The sequence below is a fragment of the Eublepharis macularius genome, chromosome 16, assembly GCF_028583425.1.
Source record: "Eublepharis macularius isolate TG4126 chromosome 16, MPM_Emac_v1.0, whole genome shotgun sequence".
Classification (NCBI taxonomy): Eukaryota; Metazoa; Chordata; class Lepidosauria; order Squamata; family Eublepharidae; genus Eublepharis; species Eublepharis macularius.
The window spans coordinates 22811725-22823967 of NC_072805.1; positions in this window are offsets into that span (position 1 = coordinate 22811725).

The following is a 12243-nucleotide window of genomic DNA, read 5'->3' on the forward strand; positions in this document are numbered from 1 at the left end:
TCAGAGGGTCTATGTATGCTCAGGTATTAATTTGGCAGGGGGTGGGTTCTGTGTATAGTAGGTTATTGGTTGGGGGGCGGGTAGGAGGACTAAGATGTCATTTCAAAATTGATGTTTGGTATTTTTTCTTTCATGTAGGTTTGGAGTGATTGTATTTTGTTTTTATAACATTCTGTATATCCATATTAATAACAAACATCAATGCAGAGTCTAGTGGCAGCTTTAAGGAGGTAATCGAAAGGTATTGGGGCAGGAAGTTATGTTGTCTAGAGCCTCCCCAGTAAAGATGATAACTATCTTGTTTCCAAAGAGTTAGCTAGCCAGCTGTGAATGAAGGCTGTCTCAGATAATAATACAAACAGAAAATTCACAAGGACTTCATTTTCTCCTGTATCCCATTGCCCACATTAGTTCATCTTTCTTTCTGATAGCTCCTCTTTATGTCCTCCCCTTTCCTCCTTTTTCTCTCCTTCTCATTTGCCAACCAACCTTTCTTTTATTTGCACACCCCCCCCATCAATGTTCAGCTTCATTTATTGTACTTCATTTATACCTCCTTTTTCTCCCCAGTGGGGTCCCAATTAGGAGTGTGCAATTCGGTATTCTGATTAGGTTAAAGTTACCGAATCAGGGCCATTTCAGTTTTTTTTCGGTATTACCAAAACTTTTTCTGAATACCGATTTTTTTTTTACAGCAATTGTGTTTTGGGTGATTCTCTGATGTGAAGTGAGTTGTGTTATTTTTGTGTATGATACTGCTGGCATGCCCTTTGGTGTGCCCTCTGCTGTGTAACCTACAGCTGTTAAAGAAATAAAGTGTTTTTGACAGGAATTGTGTTTTTGTGATTCTCTGATGTTAAGTGAGTTTCTGTGTGGGGGACTGCTGGTGTAATGTGTCACAACGCTTTGCCTACTTGTACTTTGACAGTGAGAAAATAATTTTTTTAAACTTTATTCAGTGTGTGTTTGTGTTTTATTCTTTGTTGTGCAGTTGGTTCCCATCATAGGGAACAATGGGGCTGGCCGGCCAGCCATCTCTGTAGGTGGTAGGGGAATTTGGGGGAGGGTGTCTGTGGTTCAGGTGCTCTTTCACAGGGACAAGCTTGCACTCAAGAGTATGCCCACCATTGTGGTACCCCTGGGCTGTGCATAATTGCCCTGGGAAAGAGAGTTTAAAAGTTCCCATCACAGGGAACAATGGGGGACAGCTGGCCAGCCTGCTCCTGGGGTAGGGGCTGGTGTGGGAATGTTGGGAGGGTGTGTTTGGGTCAGTGTGGGGCTGTGTGGGGGGTGGATTTAAAAGGGGGAATGTGCCTGTGGCCATAGAGGCCACATTCCGTGGGTTCCTGCTGTGGGAGATTTTCCCATAACAGGAATCAATAGAAAGTGGCTGGCCACAGGACAGGGGAGGTTAGGTTTTGGGGAGAGTGTGTGTGGTATTTGGCAGTTTGGGTGCAGGTGGACTGTGGCTGTGGCCATTGGCAGCCCCAATCCCATATGTTTCTGTAGTGTGGAAGTCTTCCCCACAGTAGAAAGACAAAGTGGTGTGGCAGGAGAACCACCTTTGGGGAGGGCATAAAATGGCCCCCTAAAGTGGGATCTGGTTGAGCCTTGGTGGAGGGAGGGAGGACAGGTAGAAGGAGGTCCCCTAGCCAGACAAGCCTCTCTTATTTCCCCCACAGGAAATAATGGAAAAAGGGGGGGCACTAAGAGCAGCATCTTTGGGAGGCCATAAAATGGCCCCCCAAAGTGGGATCAGTTTGGGCCTTGGTGGAGGGTGGGAGGACAGGTGGGAGATGGGACCCTGAAGGTTGGGGGCATTTTGCATGTAAAATGCCACCCCTAGCCAGACAAGCCTCTCTTATTTTCCCCATAGGGAATAGTGGAGTGGAGGTGGATGGGGCACCTTCATTAGGAGGCCATAAAATGGCCCCCCAAAGTGGAATCTGCCTGAAACTTGGTGGAGGGTGGGAGGACAGGTGGGAGCAGGTCCCCTGAAAGTTGGGTGCATTTTGCTTGCAAAATGCCATCCCAAGCCACCTAGAAAGATGACTTGTTTTCCCCCATAGAGAATCATGGAGAGTGTAGGAGGATGGGGGAACCTTGTTTGGGGGGGCATAACATGGCCCCCCAAAGTCCAATATTTCTGAAACCTGGGGGGTAGTTAGAGGAGAGTTAGGAGAAGGTGTCCACCAAGTTTGGTGTGATTTGGACAGAAAATGCCCCCCCCCGACTCCTGGAAAGCCGGGAGAAGGTTTGCTCATTGAAAACAATGGCCGAATCAAGCCAAAAAGCTGAAACTATTACCGAAACATGAAAACCCTGAAAACCCTGAAAACCAAAACGGTTTCCTGATTCAGTTAAAACCAAATCAGGTTTACCGAAACAGGCAGGCCTTGCACACCCCTAGTCCCAATGGATACATCATTGTCCTTTCCTCTATTTTATCCTCACAACAACCCTGTAAGGTCTGTTAGGCTGAGAGACAGTGACTGGCCCACTGTCACCCAGCAAGCTTCCATGGCAGAGTGGGGATTTGAACTGGAGTTTCCTAGACCTTGGTCCAACAGTCTAACCACTACACCACACTGGGTGTCACCTTTCCTTCTTTCTCTCGCCCTGGTAGCCTTTCTTTGGAAAAAGTCTGGCCAAGTTGCAAAAACCATTCAGTAGCTTGTTGCTCAGGTGAGTTGTGCGGCCCAGCCAAGTCACACAAATTGTATAAAAGCTGCTGCTGAGCCCAGATTAATTGTGTGGCACTACATTGTAGCCACAACCACACTGGAGTGAGGTGTACAAATTGCATGGTAGCATGTTGCCCCGTGGTGCCATATTAAAGGGGCCATGTTGAGAATTAAATATATTGGTTAAACTCCACTGCAGTCTTCAGTATGTATCCTCAGAAATAAATCCCACTGAGTTTAATCTATGAGCCTTACACCCATGTACTCAGTGGGAATACCTTCCAAGTAAGTGTGCTTAGTATCTGATGGAGTGAGTTTTGACTCAAGAAAGCTTATGCTGAAATAAATTTTATTAGCATCACTAGACTGCTGTTTTATTCAGCTGGTGCAACTAACCCTTCTGGAATTACAACAACCAATAGTGTATGGCCAGTGTCAATGAACGATTTAGGAACACATAATTTTTCTAGGTATGATAAATTAGTGATGGATTAGCTAGATTTGCAGTGACTTGTCCCAAGTTGTGGAAAAGGTTTGCTTATCTGGTAAATGTGCAGAGAAGTAATGATCTTGATAACATGATTTATTTTCTGTATGTCCTCCCTACACTATATGAATCTGAGCTGAAATAATACCCATTTCAGTTTTCTGGATTTCACTGCTGTACAGAGTGCTTTGTTATCAGGGCTGATAATGTGTTCTGAAGATTTAGGATTGTTCTTACATCAATAATGGGTGAAAGAATAAATTATACATATGTACATACATAAGAGTAATAACTAATCTTATTCTAGAAGGGGTAGCCGTGTTTGTTGCAACCAAAACAAGGAAGAGCCCATTTAAAGGCACATTTGTGGCATAAGCTTTTGGGAGCCAGGGTCCACTTCATCAGATGCATTAAGACTGTGCTCCTCCACATGCATGCCTGAGAGTAAGCCTTACTGAAACTTACTTCTGAATAGACGTACCTAGGATTGTGCTGCAAGAATGACTTCAACAGGCAGATATATGCACGCACATGTACAGATATATGTATCTGTTCTCTGTTCGTTCTCAACTTTGTGGTCTCTCCTGCGGAAAATTTTTGTTTGTGATCTCCTCAGGGCAGGGACTTAGCCACTTGTGTTTTGTGAAGCACCATGCATATTGATGGCAATATAAAAATATTGACCTAGTTATAGGCACGTCATGGCTTTTTGACCCCTGCGCATGTAGTAAATATCAGGTGTTGATGCTGAAGGCTTGCCCAAACACGGAAAAATAATCACAAGGGGTTGGGTCCCTTTTACGGGTATCATATTATATATGTACCCAATCGTATATTGCATGATGATATGAAGTAATCTGTAAAGTCAAGAGTTGCTCCAGTGTAATTATAGCATGTGACAAACGAATAAACACATAATTACAACATACCTCAAACTAATAAACACATGAAAACATAATGTCCTATAAATATGTTAATAAAAGGAACTCAAACTCAGTGGTGGGTAACCAGCCTGATCGCTCATTTTAGCATTTGCTTTAATCATGAGTATTTGTTATAAAAATGGTTCATAATCGCAGCTCTTAAGATGGCATGCCCCCAGACCTCATAGAACAGGCTTGCTCATATGAATTACTCATTACCGTATTAGCTGTATTGCAGTCATCATACTAAAGTTGTAAATCTGGAGGGTCACTTGAAATAACTACGTTATTGCAATTCAACTAAAGGAGATGATCTGTAGCTCAGTGGTTAAGCATAGGCAGCTTTGTGTGATCTGAGGAAAATTATTCACAGGTGCATATATTTCTGCAAGGGTACAGATTATGGTTTAATTCACTGCCATTTTAAATCTCGTGGCATCTAAGTAACACTTTTATTAATAATTCTTAAGGTTTCTGCAGCCAAAATACTGAATGTTGTGAGTCTTCTAAAGCGGCACACAAGTTTTTCAATAAGTAATAAATATACACCGGAGGACCATGTGCGATTATTTTAATGCAATAAATCTGTGCGTGGATCACACTGGGATTCTTGGCAACGGTTTGTTTCTATCATATCCCTTTCCGTAAAGTATCTTGAAAAAGCCATTTAGTCCCATAAAAACCTTTGCCTACCATTCTCTGCACATCCTGATTTTTGTACTTCCCATCTACTGCCCCCAAAGTCCTTAGTTTTCTTTTTTGAAAGAGCCATAGCTGGTTCCATACTGAGCGACATTTATCTCTAGAACCATAGGTTACAGACTTCTGTAGTAAATTTAAACTAGTCATGGTAAAAAAAAACCCGCAGATAATGTTGATTGTGTAGACTTTTACTTTTAAAAAAGCTTATTTTGCATGTACTGAAGGAAACTAAGAGCATATCATTATGTGTGTGTGTTATGTGCTGTCAAGCTGCCTCTGACCTATGGCAACCCTATGATTGAAAGACCTCCAAAATATCCTATCATTAACAGACTTGCTCAGATCTTGCAAACTAGCAGAGAATCTTGTTTTCTCATAATGTGACCAAAGTACGATAGCCTCAGTTCTGTCATTTTAGCTTCTAGGGAGAATTCAGGCTTGACTTGATCTAGTACCCACTTATTTGTCTTTTTGGCTGTCCATGGTATCTGCAGAATTCTCCTCCAGCACTACATTTCAAATGACTCCATTTTCTTCCCGTCAGCTTTCTTCACTGTTCAACTTTCACATCCATACATCGTAATGGGGAATACCATTGTTTGGATTATCTTGATCTTGGTTCCCAGAGAGACATCTTTATCTTTAAGGATCTTTATCTTTAAGGATCTTCTCTAGCTCCCTCACAGCTGCTCTTCCAAGTCTCAATCTCCTTCTGATTTCCTCGTTGGAGTCTCCCTGTTGGTTGATGATTGTGCCAAGGAATAACAACAACAACAAGATTCAATTTATATACCACCCTTCAGGACAACTTAATGCCTGCTCAGAGTGGTTTACAAAGTATGTTGTTATTATCCCCACAACAACAAACACCCTGTGAGGTGGGTGGGGCTAAGAGAGGTCCCGGAAGCTGTGACTGACCCAAGGTCACCATCTGGCTTCAAGCGGAGGAGTGGGGAATCAAACCCGGTTCTCCAGATTAGAGTCCCACTGCTCTTAACCACTACACCCAACTGGCTCTACAGCTTTATTCTTATATGAAATGATAATTTTATTCTATGTTTTTATAGACTTGACTGTTCAAAATGAAAAATAACTAGCTGAGGTAAATGACATCAAAGCATAAATTGTGTACCATACCTAAGGCATAGGAAGTAAGTGTTTAGTCTGCACTAGTTAAGGCTTACCTAGGGTAGTCGATCCGGATTGCTTACTTTAATAAAGATGTTGACAAACTGGAATCGGCTGTGGTGTAGAACCACACTGCGAATGCATTCAGAGTGCAAGGTGTATGAGAAACGGCTAAGGGTTCTGGATTTATTTGGATGGATTTGAGGCAATTAATGAGGCGAGTATAGGGCTTTCCCCCCTGCATAGTCATCCTTGCTTTATACAGTTTCCGAAAACTGGCCTGTAGAACTAGTGATCCTCCAGACTGAAAGTAGCCCACCTGGGTGTTGACAAAGCAACTGAACAAGGATTGCAAAAGACAGAAGGTTGTCCAGTACCAGGCAGGCATTTATGCACATACATATGCATTTCTTTATTCAGTTTGGTGGGTCACAAATGGATCAGATCTGCCCTAGAATCTACCTGAGACCTACTGATCCAAACACTAGAACTCTAATTGAATCAACGTTTTTAAAATACTGTAATGCAGCCACTGGGGTTTGATAAGGTTTTTGGAACAAGAGAGGCGAGAAGGGGTGTTCAACACTTTCACTGCACAGCCTTCCCAGTCAGAATCCCTGTTCGGACAATTCAGTTAACTCCAGGGGGAAACACCACAGAAAGCTTTTTTTTTTTTTTTTTGCATGGGGCAAACAGCAGCTTGGAGAGGGAGGTGTGTTGTCTGAGAAAAATGGTGTGTGGGTGAAGCACCCCCTTTCCCTGACGTTGCTCCAAAGAAATCCGTTCCTTCCATGCTTCTCTTTCAATTTAAAAAAGGCTGGGAAACCTACAGTGCAATCCTAACCAGAGCTGTACCCTTCTAAGCCCATTGACATCAATGAAGTAGAAGGGTGAAACTCTGTTTAGGATCCAGAGGAGTTAGACGCGTTAGTCTGTAGTCGCAAAATAGTAAAGAGTCCAGTAGCACCTTTAAGACGAACCAACTTTACTGGAGCATAAGCTTTCGAGGACCACAGTTCTCTTCGTCAAATGCATCATATGAAGAGAGCTGTGGTTCTCGAAAGCTTATGCTACAATAAAGTTGGTTAGTCTTAAAGACGCTACTGGACTCTTTACTGTTCTGTTTAGGATTGCACTGCAAACCACACATTTCCTGCTCAGGTTCAAATACCCACTCTGCCAGATAAGATACCTGAGTGACCTTATGCTAGTTGCTCCCTCTTAGCCTAATCTACCCCACAGGGATGTTGCGAGGACAACTTGGAAGAGTGGATGGAAGCTGCTTTGGGTTCTCGTTGGGAAGAAACGATAAAAACCAAAATTTGATGGTGTGCTTCCTCCATTCAACGTGGAGGAAGGAAGTGGATGGAAAGAACAAAATTCCGAAGCAGTTCAGGACATACACAAGGAGATCCTTCTGTAAGAAGGCCCATGTTCTTCACGCATTATTATTTCATAACCTAGGGAGTTACACTTTGAATATATGTCACCTGAAAGCCGTCATTGATTAATCTTATGTCAATTAGTTGTTTGTATCTGCTGTCACCTGTTGGTAATTACGATGCTCGGAATCCTAACTGTGCTTTTGCTTTCTCCTTGAACATGGACATAGTGACTTGGGCATCCTCAGGTAGCCCATCTAGGTCAACAAGGAAAGCGTGTGATGTAATATGCCGTGCCAGGAAGGCCAAATCTAGAAGCACAGAGTCTGAAAGCCAGTTGCTGAAATGAATAGGAAAGATTCCATCTTTCCTCCCCTTCCTCCTTTCTCGCAGCCCCCCCCCCATCCTTTGAAGATGATAGGATTATTGGGAGAGTTACGTCCCACCTGTTCCATAGCACTTTAAATTTTCTTACTGCTTGCCTCTTTCTGTTTTGCTATCTGGTTTTCTCTTTCTTCCAGACTTTCCTTCTCCTCCTCCTTTTGCACCACCCTATCATCTTTCTACTTCTCTTTAAAAAAAACCCTTATGAAGGAAAAGATGGTGACAGCAGCTCTGTTCACAGGGTGTAACTTAGGGCTGGGGGCAATTCCTCAGCTGAATAGATCGATGCTGTACACACTCGGAGCATAAGCAAGCTGGATGGATGCAGGGGGCCACGCCAAGCTGCAAACAGATGATATGGCCTATTACACAATTTCTGCAATAAAATAGACAGTTGTTCTTTGATGAGACTGTATAGGATGCATGGGACAGGGAGGCAGGTGCATTGCAAATCTGCACGAGGCCTGGAGAAATTACGCTTGGGTTGTAGCAGAATATGAGCTTAGGGGAAGATGCAAAGATAAAAAAAGAGGAGATTTGTGCCAAAGTCCCTGGCAGAATTTCCATGCAGAGGGACAGATTTACATACAGTGAGTTGGAGTCAGTCGGCTTTTTCACTCAGTCGCATCCAATTTTCCTCCTCACCCACGTGGATGTTGTCTATGCAGGTTCAGTGATCCCCAACATATTCTTTTTGGCAGGGCTCTTTTTCAGCTGGAACACGGTAGAACGGAGTTCCGGAACCTCTTGAAAATGGTCACATGGCTAGTGGCCCCGCCCCCTGATCTCCAGACAGAGGGGAGTTTAGATTGCCCTCTGCGCTGCTTAGTGGCACGGAGGGCAATCTAAACTCCCCTCTGTCTGGAGATCAGGGGGTGGGGCCACCAGCCATGTGACCATTTTCTCCGAGGGCAACCCACTGAGTTCCACCACCTCTTTTCCCAGAAAAAAGACCAGCTTTTTGGGTTGTCAAACGAACTTTCCTCCCTTTTCCACCTGCAGATTTTATCCAACCCATTGCAATTTTAGAATATATTTTGCATTGTTTTATGCTATTCTTGTTAGATTGCACTCATTCTTACAGTTTCTGGTTTGTGTAGTGTAACACTCGCATGTAGTTGATCCAAGTTCAGATTATGTGAACAATAACCAGAAAACTGTAAGCAGGAGCTGTGGTGGAATTCACGCTTCTTGCAAGCGTCACCTGTTTACTGCATTATTTCTTCTTGTTTTTCAGAATTCCCATGCATTTGAGAGGAAAGCTTTAAAAAAAAACCCTAATAGGATATTGGAGGAATTATTTATCTATATTGAGTTTATTTCCATGTGACCCTTTTCTTTTTTCAATGTTCTGGCTTAAACTCAAACACTGTATAACCTTCCTCACTGAATGACCCGTGGATTTTCTATTTTGTTTATACCCCACCTTTCTCCTCAGTGGGTCTCAAAGCAGCTTACCTCATTCTCTTCTTCATTTTTCCTCACAACAACCCTGTAAAGTAAGTTAGGCTGTGAGTGTGTGAGTGGCCCATGGTCACCCAGCAAACGTCAGTGGCAGAGTGGGGAATCAAACCTGGGTTGCCCACATCCTAGTCTAACCCCTCCATCACATTGGCTCTTGATATGGGAATGGTTCTAGATATCGGTTTGTGGAGGGCATAATTTCTGATATGGGGTAGACATGTTGGAAGATCCCATTTTCCAGGGGCAATTCACGGCAACATTGTCATCCATTTTTGCCCATTGTATGCATATGAGGGGCTTCTGGGAAGCCGGTGTCTGTCAATACTGTCGCACCAGATCATACATTATTTCACGCACAAGGCTACAAGCACAAGAATGCTTGCTATGGGAGTTTGTGTAAAGTGTTGTTAAGTTGCAGCCGACTTATGGTAAACATATACCGTTTTCATGGCAAGAGACAGTGGTTTGCTATTGCATAACAACCCTGGACTTCTTTGGTGGCCTCCTATCCAAGTACTAACCAGGGCTAACCCTGTTTAGCTTCCAAGGTCTGATGACGACGGGCTAGCCTGGGCCATCCAGGTCAGGGTAAGTTTACCATCCAGGTCATGGGAATTTACAGCTTCTGAACTGAACCTATGACAAATGCCAGACACTGGAAATTTAAGTAGCCATAACAGGGCACAGTCTCATGCACTCAATAAGGGATGTTTCATACATACATACATACATAGTAATTGGTTCTCTCTAGGACAAATAAGACATACACCATTATTGCTAGATGCCTGTGTGTTTATATTATTGCAGGTACGCTGGTCTGGAAGCCACACTGTTCATAATAAACACAGACCTCACGCTTTACAAGCGAAAGTGCTTGCTTGTCTCCCTGTGGGAAAAATCGTGGGGAAGGCATGAGAGATGCTTGGATAAGAGGGAAAAATCAGGTCTTCCTGTTGTTAGTCTTGCAAATGAGTAACAAGGATCACAGATCGCAGTTTTACCAGCCCAAATGAGGGCAGCTGATTACAGCATACTCAGTGCGGTGGCATAGATCATGCAGTTAAACAGGGCACCCTAACCGGAAAATTAGGTTTGCCCCGCCCCTCAGAAAACACACACACCCTTTTATATTGTCTGCCCACAAGTCAAATGGCAATGTGTTGTCAGCGTCACCTTGATTACAATCCTCTGCATTGAAGTTTCTTTCAGGATATTGGTGGTGTTGGTGGTGCAATTCCTTAAGTGGCTGTATTGATTTCAATAGCCCTAATTGCACACTGCGTTGGAGAGCTCAAGGTCTGATCCTGCATCACTAAAGTCAAGAAGCTGACCATTTACTTTCATGGTGATGAAAGCAGAGGCTCGAAAATGGATGCAAATCAAACCAGTCAGATAAACACTGTGGATGGAAAGAGGATTTTACTGAAATCTGACTGTACTTCATTAAAGTGGTTTTGTGGATAATGCTTGGGAGCGGTCATGACTAGAGATGGACATGAACTGAAGTATGAACCAAAGTTCGTCATGAACTGGGCCGTTTTTTTGGTTTGTGAATCGGTGGTTCGTCAGAGCTCATTTTCTGATGAACCACTATGATTTTAGAGCAGTTCATTTTTAGTTCATCACTGCAGACAGTCTGGTGCCGATCAATCAGTTTCCTAGGCAATGTGGGGAGGGGCTTTCGGTAGACCTGCTGCTGCCTTGGAAGTGATGTTTTCATGAACCAAACAAACTGGTTCGCAAACCAAGCAATTACATGCCAGTTCATGGTTTGTGAAACACGATGAACCACAAACTGCAACGAACCACCGTTTTACCGGTTCGTGCCCATCTCTAGACACTAAAAATAATTCTTTGCATTGTGCCAGTTTGTTTTGATGAGGCTAACTAGAAAATCTGAAAGGACTGTAAGAGCTAGCGTACCAAATACTAAGTCAGACTCTGGGTCTATCAAGGTCAGTTATTGTCTGCTCTGAAGGAGCTCTTCAAAGTCACAGACAAAGGTCTTTTGCTTTACATACTGCCTGACTCTTAACTGAAGATTCCAGAGATAGAAAGTCAGTACTGTTTATTAGATGCAGAGGAGTTAGCCGTGTTAGTCTCGAAAGCTTATGCTACAATAAAATTGGTTAGTCTTAAAGGTAGTACTGTTTATTAGAGTCCTTTATAAGACCACCGCTTTGAAGAATAGGAGGACAATGTAGTGGTTTTCCTGTGCTTCTATTTGTGTATTTTGTATCTTAACACAGCTAGCACACAACCTAAATAAATCACTGAGGGTGTATCTAGACAGGACGTATAAGTCCCATGATCAGACCTCTTACCATATTTTCATGATTAAAAAGAAACGGAAGCATGCACACACACACACCCTATTGAAGCTACAGTGAGAAGGACAACCTGTGACATTATCCCGATAGAAACTGGATCCTGTTGGCTGCTATTAACACATGAAGGGACATAAGCACTTGTATTCTACCCGTCTTTTCCCTCTTCCACGGCTAATAACATGGAGGGGAGGGATTTCTATAAGGAAAACAGCATGGAAACGATGCATTTTATATTGTTAAATCAGTAAAATAAGTCAAGGTTTGATAATAATGTGATTATATGTTTCTGTTTTCTTCCCAGATTTACAGAAATGGCACAATCTGTGGTCATTAAAAAAAAACACCCCTTAACATTTTATGAGAATTGAAATTCATGTTCCTGATAGAGGAATGCTGGCTTCTTCACTCGGAACAGACCTTTTAAAAATAACTTTGCATGCACTTGAGGATTACTCAAACGGAGTTTGCAAACAAGTCAAGAACAAACATGGTGGTTTCTGTTAAACATGCCTTGGCTTTCCTCCCTTAAGTCGCTGCAGCAAACACACCATGCCTTCAGGGGTGAAGCAAAGCAAAACAAGTGACAAGAGTACTGAGTTGATAATCCTAATGGTGACTTTCACTTTTGTCTACTTAGAACTTTTTCAAATCAAAAGATACTGATCACCTTCTAGGTGGACTGGAACTTTGTAAGTACAGTCAACATTTTATAAGATAATCAAATAACATTTTAGTTGCTGTCTCCTGGAACTATGACAA